The sequence below is a fragment of the Gadus chalcogrammus genome, chromosome 16 (genome assembly GCF_026213295.1).
Source record: "Gadus chalcogrammus isolate NIFS_2021 chromosome 16, NIFS_Gcha_1.0, whole genome shotgun sequence".
In the NCBI taxonomy this organism is placed as follows: domain Eukaryota; kingdom Metazoa; phylum Chordata; class Actinopteri; order Gadiformes; family Gadidae; genus Gadus; species Gadus chalcogrammus.
The window spans coordinates 33190170-33210169 of NC_079427.1; the positions used below are offsets into that span (position 1 = coordinate 33190170).

The window sequence follows — 20000 nt, forward strand, 5'->3', positions numbered from 1 at the left end:
ATTATTCCAGTTGATCTCCATTCTGCAGGCGACCAACCTCGTCCGTCATGTCACCCTCTATCATTGTCATCTTCATTGCAGTTGTCACATAGTCCTCTCCTCCAAGAATACATTATCCCTGCTTATGTTTTCTGTGTGCTGCGGCAGGCTGCTCTCTTTTTCATTTGACATCCTGTTTAGCAGATTGATGGTGTTTTCCAAGACATATAAACTCTGAGCACAGCGGCATAACAGGGCTTATGTCATGAAATTGGCTGTTTGACATGTCTCCACTGGCAACTTTGGACAAGCACAACCTCAAACCCTGCACATCACATTGCAAACCTGGTCCTTGGCTCCTTGCAGCAGCAGCAGCAGCAGCATAACCTTTGCCCAAGTCATTAAAACTGCATTAAAACTCCTAGGAGCAACCTGGTCACATAGGAATCCGTGAAATGACCACGGGCGCATAAATCAAAATCCCTAGTGGCCTCACGGAATCACTGCAATTTCTGTGATGCGGCCACGGATTTTGCTCCAAAGCAAGTTATTGACACTCATATTCCTTGGCACACACACAGATCCCCTTTTCAACGACCAAGTCGACCACGGTAGCTTAATAACATTAATAATGGTCTTATATATAATAATGAGATTCTTATAGTTGTTACTATAAGATATAATAAACGCCTTACAAACCCACTTATTGAGATTTATTCACTTACCTATTATGTCAATGTTAAACCTTTACTAAGCATTTTCTATGCTTATTAAGATTAATCAATCATTTATTAAACTGCCAATTATGCATTTTGCAGGTACGGGATCTAAAGCGGGAACCATAATTCTTTATTAAACTGCTAATTATGCATTTTGCAGGCATGGGATCTAAAGCGTGAACCATGTTTATTAAAGTTAATAATTCCTTTATTAAACTGCTAATGATGCATTTTACAGGTACGGGATGTAAAGCGGGAACAATGGTGAATAAGGTTAATAAGTCCTTTAATATACACTTAATAACTAGGGATGCACCAAATTTTCGGCCACCGAAAATTTTCGGCGGAAAATGGCCCAAAAGCACATTTTCGGTTTTCGGCCGAAATACTTTTATCACCGAAACAACAAAGCCGAAACAGAAATTTGCGATGACGCAAACAAAAAGCGCGGCCAGCACACGCTTGTCTGGATAAGCGCCAATATGTCTGCGGTGTGGACGTTTTTCAATGTTTCTGAGAATGTCCCACGTATAGCGATTTGCAAAAATTGCAATGCCTTGATTTTAATGAAGTTAGTACACAGTCATAGCCATAAATGCAATGGTACTAGGGTTGCCGCGGTGTGGACATTTTCACACCGAGTAATACACTCGTGTCAACACCGGTATTACGAGTAGAAACGGTATAAACTTTGAAACTAGGTAAATCGCCATCTTCTCCGTAAACTCTCCTCTCACACTCACACAGCGTCTGGCAGCGCGCAAATTCTCTGTGACAGTGTCTTATAGCGTTCTATATATAATAGTATGATATAATTTTATAGATAATATCACGGCCAAAAGCTCTGTGCGCCTCCGGATGGCCATAGCGCGGGGAGCTCTCGTAGGCATTGGGCTTTGCGGGGTTTATTTACCGGCGTTGCTATGGTTACCGATCTTGTGTGTTCCAGCGCTTTATTAGGTAGCCTATCTATTAGGTTTGTATATATTTTGTTTTTATGAAGAAATAAATCAAAAATAAAACAGTGCAAAGACAAACTAAACAAAGACTTTTTTTTTTTTATCAAATAGGCCTAAAGATGACGGCGAATTTTATTTTTTTTACTGGAAAAAAATAATACAAAATAACTCAGTGTTGGCCTCATCACCGGTAACACCGGTAATACCGTACACCGCGGCAACCCTAAATGGTACTAATAAGTGGCATAATATTTTCTTTCGGTGTTTCGGTTTTTGGTTTTCGGCCTTGGTTTCCTCATTTTCGGTTTTCGGTTTCGGCCAAGAATTTTCATTTCGGTGCATCCCTATTAATAACAGTTAATGAGTACTATATCTTATCAAGATAGATAAAAGGTAAAATAAAAAATACAACCGTAAATACAATGGCGCCGAATCACATCTTTTAAAAAAAATATATTTTTTTAATTTGAAAAACTTAATTTGAAAAAAAACGTATTCTTGAACATGAATGCGGAGGGAGTGTAGTCTGAATGACAGAGATTCCATCAAGGCAACCAGTGCTGAGTTGGAGGGCTGGTTAAGAACAGTGGCCAAGTCTGGGCCCCCTGGAAGATTCAAGGCCTGGGTCTACCAGCATGGAATCCTCCCAAGATTCCTCTGGCCCCTGCTTATCTCTGAGGTCCCGGTGGAAGGATTTGAGCAAAGGGTAAGGAGTTATCTACACCGATGGCTGGGATTGCCACGCAGCCTAAGCAACAATGGGCTGTACGGGAACACAAATAAGCTCAGGCTCCCCTTCAGCTCAGTCAGGGAGGAGTTCATCGTGGCACGGGCACGGGAACATCTGCAGTACTCAGGATCCAGAGACTACAAAGTGTCCGGGGCAGGGATTGTTGTGAGGTCAGGGAGGAAGTGGAGGGCAGCGGATGCAGTCCAGCAGGCAGAAACTCGACTGAAGCACAAGGCCATCCTTGGAACAGAGTTGCGAGCTTCAGTGGAGGAAGAGCGAACAAGCAGAGCAGTGGCGATGCGGCCGCAGGGAGCCTGGATGAAGCGGGAGGAGTGTCACCTGGAAGGATATCTGGCAGTGGAACCCCCAGAGGATCAAGTTCTTGATTCAGGGGGTCTATAATGTCCTCCAGAGCACATCCTACCTGTGCATATGGGGCAAAATAGAAACACATGCATGCCCCCTGTGTTCAACGATAGGGACACTGGAAGACATCCTGACCAGCTGCTCCAAGGCGCTGGGTGAGGGCCGGTATCGATGGAGGCACGACCAGGTCCTCAAGTCCATCGCTGAAGCAATCAGCAAGGGGATCAAGGGCAGCCAACAGAATATGGAATATATTCGATCTGCCAAGAGACTGAATTCCAGACAGGCCCGCTGGTCACTGTTCTTTGACAGGTTCAACTTTACACTGTCCAATCGACCCGGGTATCGTAACATAAACCAGATGCACTTTCCCGGCAGTTTCCTGACTGTCCTGATGAAACGGTTGAGCTCTCCACCATCGTTCCGGCCTCCTTTCTCATTGCCTCTATCATTTGGGAGATAGACGAGAGGCTGCAGGCTGCCACTGAGGACCAGCCTTGTCCTAGTTCCTTCCCCCCTGACCGTTTGTTTGTTCCGGCCCACCTCCGTTCCGATGTGCTCCAGTGGGGGCATGCTTCCCGGCTCACCTGCCACCCTGGCATTAAGCGGACCCGAGACTTCCTGCAGCAGCGCTTCTGGTGGTCATCACTGGAGGATGTCTGAGGCTATGTCAACGCCTGTCCTGTGTGCAACCAGAACAAGACCTCCAGTCGTCCACCAGCCGGCTTCCTGCACCCATTGCCTGTTCCTCATCGCCCATGGTCTCACATCTCCCTTGACTTTGTAACTGGCCTACCTACATCCAAAGGCCACACTGCTATCCTCACAGTCGTCAACCGTTTTAGCAAGATGGTCCACTTCATTCCCCTTTCCAAGCTTCCCTCTGCCAAAGAGACAGCTGAACTGGTTCTCCAGAACATCTTTCGTCTCCATGGACTGCCCACTGACATTGTCTCTGACCGGGGGCCCCAGTTCACATCTATGTTCTGGAGGGAGTTTTGCAGCCTAGTTGGGGCCTCGGTCAGTCTGTCCTCTGGATTCCACCCCCAGTCCAATGGGCAGACTGAGAGAAGGAACCAGGTCCTGGAGACCACTCTCCGCTGCTTGATGAACCACAACCCTGCTTCCTGGTCTGAACGACTGATCTGGGTAGAATATGCCCACAACACCCCCCCCTACTATTCCACTGGAATTTCACGCTTCCAGTGCGCCTATGGGTATCAGCCCCCATTATTTTCCAATCAAGAGTGGGAGGCTGCCTGCCCATCGGCACAAGCCTTCGTTCACCGTTGTCGGCATACCTGGGACCGGGCACGTACCGCTCTCCTCAAGTCGGTCGACCGCTACGCTGCCGCCGCCAACAAGCACCGCACGCCTGCTCCTGCCTACCAGGTTGGCCAGAGGGTCTGGCTCTCCACCCGTGACCTGCCCCTAAAGGTGGAGAACCGCAAGCTGGCTCCCAGGTTTGTTGGACCCTTTCCCATCGCTCGCATCATCAACCCAGAGGCGGTGCTTCTTCGGCTTCCCCGGTCCAAGAGGATCCATCCGACGTTCCATGTCTCCAGGATCAAGCCAGTCCAAGAGAGTCCTCTGGTTCCTCCCATGCCGCCCCCTCCGCCTCCTCAGCTCGTTGATGGCGGTCCCGGGTACGCTGTCAGGCGCCTTCTTAGCTCTCGCCGCCGTGGACGTGGGATGCTGTCACAACTTCAGCAAGGCTTTAGTTTTTCAGTTGTCTGTTTCCTGTTTTGCCACACTAACTCCTGTCATTTCAGACTCTGCCACTCCCTCCTGCTCTGCATTAGCTGTTTTCATTCACCTGGCCTACCACACCCCCATACTCACCTGCCCCTCTTCATCTCCTGCTGGAGCTGGATTTTTTTTTGTTGACAAAAAGGATAAATCCCTCCGACCCTGCATCGATTACCGCGGTCTGAATGATGTCACCATTAAGAACAGATACCCTCTCCCACTCATCTCCTCTGCATTTGAACTGTTGCATGGGGCTTCCGTGTTTACCAAGCTTAATCTCAGGAATGCCTATCACCTTGTTCACATTCGTGAGGGAGATGAGTGGAAAACGGCGTTCAACACCCCTAGGGGCCACTATGAGTACCTGGTCATGCCTTTCGGACTTACTAATGCTCCAGCAATATTCCAAGCCTTGCTGAATGATGTGCTGCGGGATTTTCTCAATGTGTACGTGTTTGTATACCTTGATGACATCCTAATCTTCTCAAGGTCTGAACGGGAACATGTGCAGCATGTCCGCAGTGTCCTCCAGAGACTCCTTGAGAACCAGCGGTTTGTGAAGGGGGAGAAGTCTGAGTTCCATGCCACTGAGGTGTCGTTCCTGGGATACATTGTTTCAGTTGGACGTATTCACATGGACCCCACCAAAGTTAAAGCAGTGGTAGATTGGCCGGTTCCCACCACTCGGAAGAAGCTTCAACAGTTCCTGGGGTTTGCCAATTTTTATCCGTAGGTTTATCCGCAACTATAGTTCTGTGGCAGCTCCTCTGACAGCCCTCACCTCCCAGAAGCTAGCCTTCCAATGGTCCCCTGCTGCAGAAGAAAGGTCACGGTTCTCTTCTGCTCCCATTCTCATCCTTCCGGATCTAGACTGCCAGTTTGTTGTGGAAGTGGATGCGTCAGACTCCAGGGTGGTTGCAGTCCTGTCTCAGCGGTCAGCAGAGGACCAGAAGTTACATCTGTGTGCTTTTTTCTCCCGCAAATTTGACCCCAGCAGAAAAAAAATTGCGACGTCGGAATCCTGGAGTTATTGGCTGTCAAGCTGGCTCTCAAGGAGTAGAGGCACTGGTTGGAGGGGGCAAAACATCCGTTTGTTGTATGGACAGACCAAAAGAACCTTGAGTACATCCGGTCAGCCAAACGGTTGAGCTCCCGTCAGGCCAGATGGGCACTGTTCTTTAATCGCTCTGACTTTACCCTTACTCTGTCTTATCGCCCAGGTACAAGGAATGTCAAACCAGACTCCCTGTCCCGTCAGTTCCAGTCCGACAACTTTCCCACACAACATTAAAGCATCGTCCCCACTAAGGTGGTCATTGGCGCAGTTTCGTGGGATATCGTGGACAAGGTACAACGGTCTCAGGCCGACCAACCGATACCCAGTGCTTTCCCCGATAATCGTCTGTATGTGCCTGTGAATCTCCGCTCTCAGGTCCTCCAGTGGGGACATTCTTCTCGCCTTACCTGGGGTTAGGCGCACCCTAGCTCTGCTGAAGCAAAGTTTCTGGTGGCCTTCTATTGAAGAGTGTTATCCATGTGTTATCTGTCAAGGGACAGAGGCTGCAACAGAGGCTACTGTTGCTAGCTGCTGAGAGACAACCGGCCAACCGCGTGCTCCGACACTGAACAGACCACCAATCAACACCTTGCGTGCTGGGCTGCCTGGAGGCTGTGCGAGGACACCGGGACAAGACGTCTGGAGCTAAATTATTGTCTAGTTGTGGTTGTTTTTTATTGTGTCTCTGTAGCCGAGGGTTTTAACAGTGTCTCTGTATCCGAGGGTTTTTAACAGTGTCTCTGTATCCGAGGGTTTTAACAGTGTCTCTGTAGCCGAGGGTTTTAACAGTGTCTCTGTATCCGAGGGTTTTAACAGTGTCTCTGTAGCCGAGGGTTTTAACAGTGTCTCTGTAGCCGAGGGTTTTAACAGTGTCTCTGTATCCGAGGGTTTTAACAGTGTCTCTGTATCCGAGGGTTTTAACAGTGTCTCTGTAGCCGAGGGTTTTAACAGTGTCTCTGTATCCGAGGGTTTTAACAGTGTCTCTGTAGCCGAGGGTTTTAACAGTGTCTCCGCATCCGAGGGTTTTTAACAGTGTCTCTGTATCCGAGGGTTTGCACTGTGCTCTCTCTCCACAGGCTCTCAACAGGCTGATCCGAAGGCTGCAGTGTGACGCCGCAGACGCAGCCGTGTGACGCCGCAGACGCAACTTCCGGGTAGCCGGCTTGGTTTGGTTTGTTTGGTTTGGTTAGCAGGACGCTTAGCGTCGACCTGCTCTCTCGGTTTGTATCTATTTTTCGGTATTTATATCTGTGACCTGTTCTGCATACTCTGTACTGTATTCGCTGTTTCCTCGCCGGAGCTCCGTCTGCATCAACCACGGTAAGAATGGATTGCGGTTGTTCTTGCTCTGCCTTTCTCATGGATAAGATAGCTCTGTTAGAGAGACGTATCTGTCAGCTAGAGGATGAAAGGGTAGCGAGCGTAGAGAAAACAGATACTCCAGAAAGTGTAGAGAAGAGACCCGCCAGGCGGACTCGTGGAGCTAACGCTATCGTTAGCAGTGACTCCGTCAAGGCAATCCTGTCGGCAGCACCACTTGCGAGGCAGGTTGCGGTCAGTACCCTGCCTCGCAAGTCTTTTTCGGGGGTAGAAAACGCTAGTCATAGGTGACTCTGTTACACGTAAAGTTAGGCTACACTCGCCAGCGACAGTTATTTGCCTACCAGGGGCCAGGGCTCCCGACATTGAAGCTAAACTTAGTGCTGACATGCGGTCAGACCTCATACGGAGTTAGATTAGAGGCACCAAACACCGACACTAGTTTCGACAACATTGTAGTTCATGTCGGCACCAACGATGCTAGGACAAGACAAACTGAGGTCACAAAAGCAACATAGCTAGGCTTTGTGACTTCGCCAGAAAGATGTGTCGGCATCGATTAATTCTCTCTGGCCCTCTACCCGATAAGGGTAATGATGAGCGTTATAGTAGACTATTGTCTCTAAATCGCTGGCTGGCCCTATATAGCTCAGAGCAGGGCTTTGGTTTCATAGATAACTGGCCCTCTCTGTGGGGTCGTCCTGGTGTGCTCATGAGAGACGGCCTACACCCTACTGGGTTAGGTGCCTCAATTATGTCAAAAAACATAGATAGATGTCTTAGTCAGGCGTGACTCATCCACTCACAGCACGCTGGGCTGCAGGAGTTTAGTAAACCTGCTAGCAACATGATAGTCTACGTTGCAGAGTCTAGAACAGAGTCTAGAACAGCAGATGGGTTAGCTGAACCAGGATCTATTGCACCAATTGTTTCAGAGCTGAGTGTTAACCGGACTCCCTCTGTAACTAACGCTGTACCTATATGTACGGTGGTGCAAAACTGCATGTCAAACGGCATGTCAAACCGCATGTCAGATCGCATGTCAAATCGCATGGTAAATCGCATGACGCATGACGCATCGCATGAAATTAACGCTGTACCTATATGTACAGTCGTGCAAAATCGCATGTTAAATCGCATGACAGAGCTGAGTGTTAACCACACTCCCTCTGAAATTAACGCTGTACCTAGTACAGGCGTGCAAAATCGCATGGCAAATCGCATGATAAACCGCACGTCAAATCAATACTAACAACTAACCGGACTCCCCCCTGAAATTAACACTGTACTATATGTACGGTTTGGTGCGGCCCCGCTCTGTCTCGAGGTTGGTAAAACCCGCAGGCAAGGGGCCGCCGCGACCAGTATTGTCGAACTCTGGCGATCCCACTGATCGCCTCAGAGGTGAGTGTTAACCAGACTCCCTCTGAAATAACGCTGTACCTATATGTACGGTGGTGCGGCCTCGCGCTGTCTCGAGGTTGTTAAAACCCGCAGACGAGGGCCGCAACCCAGTATGTCAAACACGCGGATCCCCTTGACCGCTTCAGAGCTGAGGTTAACCGGACCTCCCTCTGAAAATAATAAAAAGGAAGCACTCAGAATAGGGTTCATGAACATAAGGTCGCTTTCATCGAAGGCGCTCTTGGTCCATGATCTAATTATTGATAAAAAGATCGACATACTGGGGCTTTGTGAAACCTGGTTAAAACCAGATGAGTTTCTAGCCCCTAAACGAAGCTACTCCACCCCATTACGTTAGCACCCAAGTATCTAGAGAAGTTAAGAAAGGTGGTGGAGTAACCCTGATATCTAATTCTAAGCTTAATTTAAAGCCAAAGAATAGATATATTTTCAGATCCTTCGAGGTGCTAGCGCTCTGCACCTCAGCTCCCAGAGAAGCAAAACGAGTTCCAGACTCTTGTTTTAGCTGTAGTATACCGTCCCCCAGGACCGTATCAGTTTTCATGATGAGTTTTCTGACTTTGCAGCTGATCCTGGCTACATACTCAGACCAATGTTTTGCTATTGGGGATTTCAACATTCACGTGAATAACCCGTCTGATGCCCTCACAAGGGCTTTTCTGTCCATTACAGATACGCTTGGCTTCAAACAGCTCGCACCCAACCCACATCGGTGGAAACACGCTGGATCTCGTTCTGACCCGCGGTGTAGACATTTCACAGCTAGTGTCTCTTCCTACACCTCAGCTTTATCCAGATACCATTTTTTGCCTCACTTTCCAGGTGGTGGTATCCTGCCACTGCAGACGATCCAGCAAGCTACTTTCAGCTCGTCCGCCGCATCACACCATGCAACCATTACAAGCTATGGGCAGATAGTTATCTGGTTCAACTTGCACCTCTCTGTCTTAGTGGGTCTGTGGAGTGTCTTACTGATGACCTCAACATTAGCCTTGTCGTTGCGCATTGAGTATCAGTAGAAGTTCTCCTCACGACACTCCATCAGACGAAACAGATTGACAAACGATAGACCAGCTCCCCTTGGTTTAATTCAGCAACGCGCTTTTGAGCGAAACTGCAGGACCTTGAACGACTGTCTCTCGGTTAAAAAAAAGCTAACCTTGAGGTCTTTCATCTTGCATGGATAATATTCTGATCACCTATAGGGTGCGCTGACTATTTGCCAGAAACGCCTCTAGTCTAGTATCCTTAATATTGAATAGAAATAAATCCTAATTTCTTTTTATCACGTGAGGAGTCCACTCCTCAGAACAGAATCAGAGAGACCGGTAGCTCCTCGATCGGGGCAAGTGTGCATTCATGGATTTCTTTGTGAGAATAAGATCTCAAATCAATTAAAGAGGAAAATTGATGCTTGCCGTTCGGCCTACATCCTACAGCATTCCTGTGTGGGGCAGGATGGGGTTCCCAAGTCGGAAATGGGGAACTACGTGACGCAACTCTTTTGGAGTCTTAAGGCAATATTCTTGTTGTGGAACTTGAAAGGGCACTAAAGGCCTCAAAGCCAACAACTTGTATGTTGGATCCTCTCCCTTCCAGGGTTCTTAAGGAACTTCTTCCAACGGTGGGGGCCTGGTATCCCTAGTCGCTTATGAATCTTTCGTTTTCAACAGGAATGGTTCCCTTCCAATTTCAAGGCTGAGGTGTTAAAAGCGCTACTCAAAAAGCCTGGCCTAGAATCCTGAACTAAGTCAGGAACTATCGGCCGTAATAACTAATCTGCCCTTCATGTCCAAGGTACTGGAAAGGAGTGTAGCGACCAGGCAATTGTTGATGATCTGACCAGGAATACTCTCTTCTGCCACCTTTCCAGTCGGGGTTCAGGAATTTCCACTCAACTGAAACTGCTAATTACAAGAGTTGTAAAATGACATCCTTTCTAGCTCATTGGATAAAAATACAATGCACAATGCTTGTGCTGCTTGGATCCTCAGCGCTGCGTTTGATCACACATCGACCACAGCACTCTTCTTCACCGTCTTGAACACTATGTTGGTTTCGGGGGTACGGCTCTTGGTTGGCTTGAATCGTACCTCACCGATAGAACCTAATTTGTGCTTCATGAGGGTGCAGAATCAAAGCGCGGTAAATTGCGCTTTGGCGTACCACAAGGGTCGGTTCTTGGTCCATTACTATTGCAATTTATATGCTTCCCCTGGGTGACGTTATCCGCGGCTTCGGAATTAGTTTCCATTGCTAAGCGGATGACACCCAGCTCTACATTCCTGTAGATTCCGGGGACTCGGGCCAGATTCAAAGGGTTGAGTCCTGTCTAGCCGCTGTGAAGGGCTGGATGTCACAAAACTTCCTACAGCTTAATACTGGGAAGACAGAGCTGATGATTATCGGCTCGAAGCGGGACCGGGAAAAGTTTGAGGATGTCTCTCTGTGGTTGGATGGCTTCGCCATCCCACAGAGTGCATCCGTCAAAAATCTTGGTGCCCTGTTTGACCCTCACCTATGCTTTGACCAACATATAAGAAGTACAACTAGAATTGCCTTTTTCCATCTGAGAAACATTGCAAGAATCAGACCAATGTTATCCGCAGTGGATGCAGAGACACTGATTCATGCATTTGTTTCGTCAAGACTGGACTATTGCAATGCATTGTTCTCGGGATTACCGAACTCTACCACAAAAAGTCTACAGCTGGTACACAATGCGGCAGCTAGACTGCTGACCAGAACGAGAAAGTTTGATCATATTACACCTATTCTCGCCTCTCTACACTGGCTACCATAACTTTCAGATCAGACTTTAAGGTGCTATTATTAACCTATAAAGCCTTGCATGGATTATCTCCATCGTACCTGAAGGACCTGATCATTCCTTATAGTCCTTCTCGGTCCCTCCGGTCTTCGGGAGCTGGCCTTCTTTCACTGCCGAAGGTTAAAAAGAAATTGGCTGGACAGAGAGCGTTTGCCTATCGAGCCCCTTTTTTATGGAATAGGCTGCCATCAGCGATCAGGGAAGCTGACTCTGTGGAGCTATTCAAAGGGAAGCTCAAAACGCACCTCTACAATCTTGCATTTGGAGTGTGAAAACAACTGATGCGAGAGTGAAGACTACTCTGTTTGCTTGTGCTTTTCTTATTACATATACATTCCCACTATGTACTTTTCCGTTCTAATTCACTATTCTGTCAGTTGTAGCGTGCTGCGGGTGCTGGACTGGATGCCTGGACTCTCCTCATGGATAACCGGCCAGAACCCCATCACCATTTTAATATGATGTGCATGTATTTACCTGTATGTCAATTGTGGCACCCATTGCACTCCTGACCATCCCTGGAAGAAGGGATCTCCTACACTGCGTTTCTTCTCAAGATTTCTTCCTCGCTGATTCAAGGGAGTTTTTTCTTGCCCGTGTGGGGGCATGGCTAAAGGGGGGTGTCACAAATATTTGGCCTGTTAAGCCCTTTGAGACTGTAATGGTGATTAAGGGCTATACAAATAAAATTGAATTGAATTGAATTGAAGAGGACACCAAGGAGATTATCGCTGCTTGCCAGACTTGCTCTCAGCACAAGACTGCTCGGCATGCCCCTTCTGGTCTTCTTCAGCCACTGCCTATTCCTCATCGCCCATGGTCCCACATCTCACTTGACTTTGTCACCGGATTGCCCCCCTCAGAGGGTAACACCACCATTCTAACATTGTGGACAGATTTTCTAAATCTGCTCAGTTTGTTCCATTGCCCAAATTACCATCTGCCAAAGAAAACGCTGAACTTATGTTGTAACATGTTTTCCGTCTGCATGGCCTCCCTTGTGACATTGTCTCAGACCGGGGGCCACAGTTCACTTCTCGTTTTTGGACAGACTTTTGCCAGCTGTTGGGGGCCACGGTCAGCCTTTCCTCTGGTTTCCATCCTCAATCCAACGGACAGACAGAACGTATGAACAAGGAAATGGAGACTGCCTTGCGTTGCATCGCGTCCCAGACACCATTTTCCTGGTCCAAACAGCTTTTGTTCGTTGAATATGCTCACAATACGCTTCGAAGCTCAGCAACAGGGCTTTCTCCTTTCCAGTGCTCTCGTGGATATCAACCTCCACTGTTCCCTGAGCAGGAGCGAGAGGCCAGTTTCCCGTCTGTCCAGGCGTTCATCCAGCGCTGTCGGCGCACCTGGTTGCGGGCCCGTTCTGCTCTCCTGAGTTCGTCCGACCGGTACCAGAGAAATGCCAACCGCCGTCAGTTCCCTGCACCATGCTACACTCCTGGTCAGAAGGTTTGGCTGTCCACACATGACTTCCCACTCCGGGTAGAGACTAGGAAGTTGGCCCCAAGGTCTGTGGGCCCGTTCTCCATCACTAAGGTCATCAATCCTGCTGCAGTCCGTCTCCGCCTTCCTCGCTCTATGAGGATTCATCCCACCTTCCACGTCTCCAAGGTCAAACCCGTTAAGGAAAGCCAGCCCTCCTCCATACCCCCTCTAACCCCCCCCGGCTCATTGATGGGGGTCCTGCTTACTCTGTCCATCGCCTCATCAAGTCGCGACGGCGGGGAAGGGGTTTTCAATACCTTGTCGATTGGGAGGGTTATGGCCCGGAGGAGCGCTCATGGGTTCCGGCTCGTTACATCTTGGACCCTGACCTCATCTCAGCTTTCCATAGGGACCATCCTGACCAGCCCGGTGGGACGTCAGGAGCCGTCCCTAGAGGGGGGGTTCTGTCACAACTTCAGCAAGGCTTTAGTTTAACAGTTGTCTCTTTCCTGTTTTGCACACTAACTCCTGTCATTTCAGACTCTGCCACTCCCTCCTGCTCTGCATTACCTGCTGTTTTCATTCACCTGGCCTGCCACACCCCCATACTCACCTGCTCCTCATCAGCTGATCAGCCCCTCAGTATCTGTACCGGTCCATTTCCCTCAGTTCTTTGCCAGATTGTCTAGTGTGTTACCTAGCTCTCCCGCGCCTTCTCATTCTGTTCCTGAACCTGCCTGCTCATGTATCGACCTGCCTTTTTAGACTTTGGACCTTCCCTTTTGCCTGCACCTACTCGATTAGTTTGCTACACAGTGTTTGAATAAACACTGTTTCTTCACCTGAACTGTTTCTCTTGTCGTGCTATTGGGTTCTCGTCTGCCATTTTGTGAAACCTGACAGATGCAGTATCTTGTGGATTGGGAGGGATCTCCCCTAATTAACCCAACCACCTCCACCTGTGACCCCTCTATATAACACCTCTCTCTTCACTCAGTCTCTGCCAAATCGTCTCTCCTACTCACAGAGCTTTCCCGCAACTCCTGATCTAATCTACAACACTGATCCTGCCTGTTTCCGACCTCTCGCCTGTCTGACCACCCGCCTGTCGTCGAGTCCCTGCCGGCCTGTCTGCTTCCTGGTCTCCTGCCCCTCGCCTACCTGTCTGCCCTCCCGTTGCCGACCCCTTGCCTGCTCGCTCCTTGTCTTTCTCCGGTTATCTTGGATTCGGTTTCTGGGCAATAAAACTGTTGAACCCTTCCAACACTGGTCTCGGTCTGTGCTGTTCTTGGGTCCAACCTCACGCCCCATTACATGGAGAGGCAGCCAGAAATTCAACCGCACATCACCAAGACAAGATTGAGACCTGACGTCATCTTGGTCTCAGAGGCCTCATACAACTAGTCTTGCTGGAGCCGACAGTTCCATGGGATGAGAGGATGGAGGAGGCTCAAGAAAGAAAGAGGGAGAAGTACCAGGAGCAGGTGGAGGATTGTCGGAGGAACGGTTGGAAGACCAGTAGAGAGTAGAGACTAGTGAGAGAGTGTTCAGCAGATTATACAGTCACATAGAAAAATACATATATTATCTATAGTTAGTATATGCTACATGTGAACCTCCTAAGATTTCATCGCAAAATGTCCACAAATAAAAACAAAAACCACTAATAAAAACAAATAAATCCCGGCAAAATGTGTTATCTTGTATATTTTTGGAGTGTTCACGTGTAGTAGCCTATATACTAAAACGTTTAATGAACAATTATTCACCTCAGGCTCTGTGAATAGTGGGGAATATTCACTTCGAATAATTGTTAATTAATAGCCTAGATAAATAGATAGCCTAGTCAAGTCTTTATTAATACCAAACGACAAAAATCGACGGAAATTCATTTAGGGGATTCGGCTCACACAGGACAGTATAGCATACAAGACCACACAGAACAAGGGAGAAAACAAGTCTGACTGGACATAGGCCTAAACAAATTGCATCACATTAAAACTAGACACATGTGTTGTAGATAGATAGATAGATAGATAGATAGATAGATAGATAGATAGAGAGAGAGAGGAGAGAGAGAGAGAAGAGGAGAGAGAGAGAGAGAGAGAGAGAGAGAGAGGGAGGGAGGAGGGAGGGAGAGGGAGGGAGGGAGGGAGGGAGAGGGAGGGACGGACGGACGGACGGACGGACGGACGGACAGACCAATAGATAGATAGACCAAAAGATAGATAGACCAATAGAAGGATAATTAAATATGTTCTATTATTTGCCATGTGCACCCAACAGAAGAGAGACGTAATGTTGAGAAGTCATACTAAAAACGGATAGCAAGCAAAAGCTAAACCAGACTTTATCAATCACACAGTTTGGGTCCATTCTAACTTATGGTAAGAGGCTATTCCTAAAATATTTGCAGTGACAGAATGTTGACGATAAAACCGATTGTGTTGCATAAGATGAGTGTGTGTGACTGTGCGTGAGGCATACTGCATGTTTATGAAGGCCTTGTGGTTAGTTGTGGTCTTAGTGAAGCAGCCTAGCCTTAGAGTTGGATAAGTTGGAGGTATTGTGTACGGGCATGAGAGAGTGAGAGAGAGAGAGAGCACACCCGCCGTGTTGATGTTTGGCTTGTTGTGGGCTTTCTGTCAGCATCCGCCGGGTTGGATGAATGTGCTTTGTGTATGTGTTCAATGTACTGATATGTCTGATCGTATTTGCGGTAGATTGATGGTTAAATAATGTCACACCACGATTGGTCATACTTGCAGGCAACCATTTGCAAGTGCACTGATTGTGTCTCCGATAGGCTATACCTGCCAATTATTCAGTTGATTGCTCTTCTAAGTGCGCCAGATTGGAGCCAATTATTGTCGTGTTTGCATTGTAATGCACAACTTTGCCAATTCAGCCTACTATGTCAGTGTTGCTTTAAAATATATAGCATATCGGATTATCCAAAATTGTTAAGTGTATGCGTGTGTGTGTTGTCATGTAGGCTAAATACTGATTGTCTTGGCTTGCATCCCTGAAATATTGTAATGTTATAGGCCTACTGCAAAATGTATATGGTATTGGGCAACAATTGGGAGATGGGGACCCCGTATTTCGCACAATGGGTAAAATAAATCTTAGAAATAAACACTAGGCAAAGATGTTGTTACTGGAGCTAGTAGGCTACCATCAAAACGTGAGGTAACTAATCGGAAATCTGTTTACATGTCGGGGGTACAATTTAATTAGGGATTATCTGAGGGGGATCCGGGTAGGACTGGCAAGTTAGCCCATAGCTAGCATTATTCCAAGTATTTCTAGATCTTCTGACTAAGTTTACCGGAACTTATCTGAACGACATAACCGCTGTCACTGGATTTAAAGAAAATGTTGACTTTCATTCTGTGCTATTTGCTGACAGTAAAAATAAATAAAAGTGTCGTTATTGTATGCAATTGCTGTGCATTGATAGCTGCCTAAATGATAGCAACTCTCCACTCATTCTCCTCTGACCCTGCACTTTAATTGGCTTTGACGGCCATCACAGTTTCGGGCAAATTCACCTCCTCAAAATTATACGGCCAAAGGCAATATTACATTTTTATTGTGGTCTTGCCCAACCCTCTTAAGACGCAATCGTTATAGTAATATAGGCTGAGGGCTACCTTCCACCATGTCTCCCCAACGTGACGTCATCGCCGAATGGCGTTAGAAAACACCCCAAAAACGCCAAAAACTGGACTTTAGCACTATTTTGGAAACATTTTATAAATGATATACATATTGTACCCATCAATCAAAACTTCCGGTTAACCTGCAATACAGCCTTTAAACAATTCTAGTACCAGAGGAATCAGGAGGCCTCCCATTGACTCCCATGTTTAATAAAAGTGGAAAAAGCTGAATAGTTAAAAAATTCACACTAATAAAGATTTCAATATCTAGAGTGTTAATGCTACAGAATTCACACTAATAAAACTTACGAAGAACAATAGTTGAGCGCTGCATAGAGCACTCACCTAAATAGCATGTAGCTTGAGGTAAAATATTAATTGAATTGTGCACTATAAAGCACTGTTTTAGAGAATTGTTCCTGTAAATGATCGCTATGACCTGTTGCACGGTGCAAGTTTCTCTTATTGTGTTAAGTGGTCTTCCATTACATTGTTCGGATGATCCATATTTTGTAGGGTTAGTCCAGTCTCATTGAAATAACAGCTTTGTATCGGCTTAGAGTTGATATAATGCTACTTGTAATGACATTAGCAGTGCTAATTAGCACTAATGTCATGCTGGCGCTATGAATTACTATTGGAGCTGCTCGTTTTAATATCATCACAAGCTTCTTCTATAGCTGCTACATCAATAAATGAATGGGAGAATGAGCTCATATCTAATGAAGTAAGCTGCCCTCAAGGCGATGTCATATCACTAGACTTCTCTGGCCATTAGTGGAACCCTTTGAGGTTCTGTTGAGGGTGAAAAGCTAAGAAGCCTAGCCTAGCCTTGCAGATAAAGCTCTGCATGCCCTATTACTCACTTCCATCTTCACCCATTTATCTGACGTTATGCATTCTGCCACACTACTAGCCCTTTTTTAAATCACTATAATGAACAGGAATGCCATTGATTACAACATATACATGTGACCCAAATAGATGATATGTATTAACAGTAAGGGAGTGAAACCCATTCTTGAGACTGTTATTTGGTTGCGCAACAGCAAGTCATGTGACCTCTGACACTTGAGTCACGTGACCTAGAATAAATCAGTGAATTAGAGTAAGGAATCTTCCTGTCACCCATTGGACCACATACCACATGAATGGATTACATCAGAATGTGTGACCTGCTTTCAATAGACAGATTTTCTTACTCAGGACATAAGGTTACTTTGTGGGCGGGGCATCCCTGAATGCATAACAAATAGACTGGCTAGTTAGACTGGCATTCTACTAGTTTATCTGAATACCAGGCCCAAGCAATGAAACGTGAATGTGAAAGCATGATTGTTTTCTGTATTACAAGTTATTAAAAAAAAAAGTGTTAATTTGTACAGCTTACTGGTGGTACGGCGCTGAGGTTAGTTCCAACCAAACCCCTCCCGCCATCATGTAGAGTTTTCGCTAACAAAGAACGTGTCTGAAGTTGAAATATTTTTTTTATTCATGCGTCTTTTCTCCACAGTAATTCCCCTGAAACTCGTTCCTGTCTTCATGACCTATAAGACGGTGGTCTAATGAGGTCTACTCACCACACATTGTACCAGGCGGGAAGCACAAATGTTCTGTCCTTCGTGGTTTTATCCCAGCATGTAGTCTGTTTCCTGTGGTCCTCGGTCGGTGTTTTCACCTTCCCCTCCTAGTCCCCTCGCTCACCTCCTCCATTCAGGTCCAGCTCTGTGGCTGGTGGGGAAGAGCCAGACAATACACACACCATTAGGGCATTTAGCAGACGCTTTTATCCAAAGCGACCTACATCGGTTTAAAAACCAATCATTGACACACCGACGGCAGACCAGATCAACCGCAAGGCGGACAGGACAGCCAGCTCGTTCAGGAGCAGTTAGGGTTAAGTGTCTTGCTCTGGGACCACCTCAACACTCAGCTAGGAGGAGCTGGGGATCGAACTAGCAACATGTCTCAGTTACAAGACAACTGCTCTACCTGCTGAGCTAAGCAAACCCACACACACACACTCTGAGCGACACCTTGTTTACAGGCTCAGACACAGCTGGCAAGTGAATCCTCACACCACACACACACACACACACACACACACACACACACACAACCACACACACCACACACACACACACACAAATCACACAACACACACACCACCACACCCCACACCACACACCCACACAAATACACACACACACATACAATCACAGCTGGTCTCATCAATGTTGACTGACATCTGTTGGTTCGATGAGTATGCGGCAAGGAGCTCTCAGCTCTACAGCTCTAACTCTACCTCGAGTCCATGTCAAATCCCTTTTTTTAAAAGCCTCTCCATTGGCGATCCTTTATGCCAAATTTCGACAATCTCCTCACAGCCCACCCGCCCAGGAATGGATACACTTAGGCTATAATGCCGTTCTGAACACCTATCCTTAAACGTCTGGTCGAGTTCAGTGTTCCACCCTTATTAATATTATTATTATAACTCAAATCATATTTTTAAGATGAGTTTCCTCATTGTTCATGGATTTCCCTCTGCGGTTCTCTGAAAGCGGGCACTTTCTAGTCAGGGCTGTCTGCATCAATATTTAGCAGGCGGAGGCTGAGGCGCTGTGTTGCTGTCACAGCTAAAGTTCTCTCATGCGCCTCAGTGCACGTCCAGCGAGATGTTCTGTGCTCGCCACAGCCCTGGTGTGTTCTCCCTGTCAGTTGTTGTTGCTGTCCTGTTCTGTCCTCCAATACTGTTCATCTCAGTTTCATTTTCGTCATCCTCTTCCTCTCCTTCTGCTGTGGTCGTTTCTTTCCAGATTTGCTCCTTTCTATTTAGCTATTTAGCAGAAGCTTTCGTCCAAAGCAGTTTAAGTACAATTTTAGATGCATGGCAATAAAGAGCAGGTTGGGCTCAATGTGGCTGCCTGCTGAAGGATGCCTATAGGTAGAACCCAGAACCAATCACTGTCACATCACCACGAAATCCTGATGCCTTCTACTTTGCTTTCCACCCTCTTCCACATCGGCTCGGACTCATTTCCATGTATTCTTTTTCAAGGTTCTCTTTCGCCCACTGAGGTCACGTCCCTCTCCTCAATATAGGGTTACTTACTCAGTGACTCCAAACTTTTCTCTCCATGACGATGGTCCACTCCTGTATCCATGGCAATCACACTGTCAATTCTATCACTCCATTGGCACACCTTGATGTAACCTTCCCCTTAACCCCACTAAATCATACGCCAATGCCTTTCTTTGTAAACCCACGCTGTTTTCTCTTCTCTGCCTTCCCCCTGGCTAGCTTATTAACTCGGCCTCTGTCTCCTCGGCCCCGGCTGGCCGGGGACGGGCCTCCCTGCACATCCTCCACACATGCATTGCCTCTTTTGTTTCGCAGCCACAACCACTATATTGCGCGATACATAATTACTTTGTTGCAATTCATTGTGTAGATGACTTATTAACGACTTCTCTTGCAGCTCTCCTCTCTCTGGCTGGATGCAGAATATGTTAAACCACTCCTGACGCCTTCCAGAAGCTTGAGTCTCTTCGAGGGCGCCCTTTCTATCCATTCACAACATGAAACGATTCTGGTGCTATAGGTCTAGAAGGTCTTTACTCGGCTCTGCACTCTGGCCGAAGTCATCTAATACATTTCTGCAATTCTAAACCGTCTTAGCCTTTGCTGTTTGTTTCCTTGTAGATAACCCTTTGTCTGTCATGTAAGGCTAAGCAATGTCTCTTCAATTGTCATGAGACTC

General features: G+C 47.0%; 1 protein-coding gene across 2 annotated transcripts in view; it reads right to left on the reverse strand.

Annotated features, from left to right (window-relative positions):
• LOC130406228 (protein TUNAR-like) overlaps nucleotides 1-20000 on the reverse strand; it is a 26183-nt gene that overhangs the window by 5289 nt on the left and 894 nt on the right. The window contains exons 1-2 of one of the 2 annotated variants that reach the window (XM_056611696.1): nucleotides 18451-18478; nucleotides 17817-17967 (exon numbers count right to left, since the gene is read on the reverse strand). The gene's annotated coding sequence lies outside the window, so the exon portion shown is untranslated. Of the gene's footprint in view, nucleotides 1-17816; nucleotides 17968-18450; nucleotides 18479-20000 lie in introns of those variants that run through there. The other variant, XM_056611695.1, reaches the window with a different exon arrangement.